The sequence below is a fragment of the Tenrec ecaudatus genome, assembly GCF_050624435.1.
Source record: "Tenrec ecaudatus isolate mTenEca1 chromosome 2 unlocalized genomic scaffold, mTenEca1.hap1 SUPER_2_unloc_13, whole genome shotgun sequence".
NCBI lineage: Eukaryota > Metazoa > Chordata > Mammalia > Afrosoricida > Tenrecidae > Tenrec > Tenrec ecaudatus.
This window is the reverse complement of record NW_027457573.1, coordinates 914,047-916,219: the sequence shown is the minus strand read 5'-3', so window position 1 is coordinate 916,219 and position 2,173 is coordinate 914,047. Positions and strand designations below refer to the sequence as shown.

At 36.1% G+C, this 2,173-nt stretch overlaps 1 pseudogene; it reads left to right on the top strand.

Moving 5' to 3' along the window:
• Window positions 1–1,313: 1,313 nt before the first annotated feature.
• LOC142435847 (U6 spliceosomal RNA) lies at window positions 1,314–1,414 on the top strand (annotated as a pseudogene).
• Window positions 1,415–2,173: the final 759 nt, after the last annotated feature.

The following is a 2,173-nucleotide window of genomic DNA, read 5'->3' as shown; positions in this document are numbered from 1 at the left end:
GATATTTCTAAAGGTCTAAATAGAGGCATGTATATATGTAAATATATTTATATACAATGATAGGGAAATAGATCTATGTATATATATTTAAATGTTAAGTATTAAGGTAGTAGATGGATATTGGGCCTCTACACAAGTACTCCCTCAATGCAAGAACACTTTGTAATGCTCACCTTCCCAACAAGATGGCTAAAGACACAATGGGTGCATAAGCAAATGTGGTGAAGAAAGCTGATGGTGTCTGACTATCAAAAGATAAAGCATCTGGGGTCTTAAAGGCTTGAAGATAAGTGGACACCTAATTGAGAAGCAACAAAACCTACATATAAAAAGTACACCCATCTCTGTGATCATGAGGTGTCGATGGGATCAGGGATCAGGCATCGAAGACCCAGAACAAAAAATTATATCAATATGAATGAGGCGGTGTGCAGAGTGGAGACCAAAAACCCATCTGTAGACAATTGGACATCCCCTCTCAGAAGGGTCACAAGGAAGAGACGAGCCAGTCATAATGCAGTATGGCATTGATGAAACATACAATTTTCCTCTAGTTCTTTAATGCTTCCTTCCCCCTCACTATCATGACCCCAATTCTACCTTACAAGTCGGCTAAACCAGAGCATGTACACTGCTACGGATAAGAGCTCACAACACAGGGAATCTGGGACAGATAACCCTCTTAGGACCAATAATGAGAGCAGTGACACCTGAAAAGGAAGGGGAAGTTGGGAGGAGAAATATGGAACCAATCACTATGATCAACATATAACCCACTCCAAGGGGGACAGACAACATAAAAGTGGATGAAGGAAGACAGCACTTGGTGTAGGTGACCAGATTTTAACATTGGTAAAGCGGGACACCAGCGGGACACCATTGATAAAACTCATATCCTGGTGAAATAGCCACATGGCAGCTGAAAACCATATAACCTAGCTTGTGCATTCTTTTCCAAAATCAGGACTTATTAATAATGCCGCGGGATGCGGAAACAATTGTTAAAAATCGGGACTGTCCCGCCAAAAGCAGGACGTCTGATTACGAGTGAAAAGAAAATGTTTTGAAAATGATGATGGCAACATATGTACAAATGTTCTTGACATAATATATCTATGCATTATGACAAGAGCTGTAAGAGTCCCCAATATAATGATTTAAAAAAAAGATTATGAGTGTACACACACCACAGTCCTATTCTGCCCACTTACCAACTGTTCTCATTAATTTCACATAGTTGGATACTGATAAAATAGAAAAAAAATTTATGAAACACAATGGCAAATTCCTTTTTAAAAATCCACATATAACCAGTTTTAGAAACACATATAGTAAAATCAGAATGGTACAAAAAAGATCAGCACAGACCCTGCCCAAAGATTACACTCAAATTGGTGAAGATTTTCGCATTTTTTGCTTCAGTAAAATATCAAAAGCTTCATTAAAAATCCATACTTAAAAGTCAGTTGAGACTACTACACTAAGATAATTTTAAATTGTCAAGTAAAATCAACCCACTTTAACCTAAGTAATAGCTTGGCTCAAATAAACAAAAAAAAAGGAAATCATTTGTATGTACTAGGCTTCTTTAAAAAATCACTTATATAAGGTCAAATGGTCAATAATTATTGTTTAGAAAAGATGAGAAGACATGGGGAAATGGAAAGTAGATTAATGAAAATGGGACAACCTGAACAGAAATGAATGCTATTGCATTGTGAAGAATGTAACTAATGTCAATTGACAACTTGTGTAGACATTATGGAAAGAGAATCTAAACTGCATCTAAGCCTTCACTGAAAATGCAATGAAATATCCTTTAAAAAATAAAATAGGTAAATAAATTTTTATTTCTAATTTTTATTACATTTCAGGTAATCAATTTCGTATGGGCAAAAGTATAAACAGTTCTCCAAAGAGGATGTGTGTAGCTAATAATCACATGAAAAGATGTTCACATCATGAATTTTGAAAATGCAAGTCAAATCACAGTAAGATACTATTTCATCCCAATTTGGATGATTATATAGGAACCCTGGTTGTACTGAGGGTTGACCGTAAGCCAGCTCTTGTATATTTCATGTCAAATTGGCATGTGAGGCCTAATAATTGCCAATGATGTGACCTAACAGAAGATTAGGTTGGTTGGTGTGAAATCCTTTTGTCCAGATGC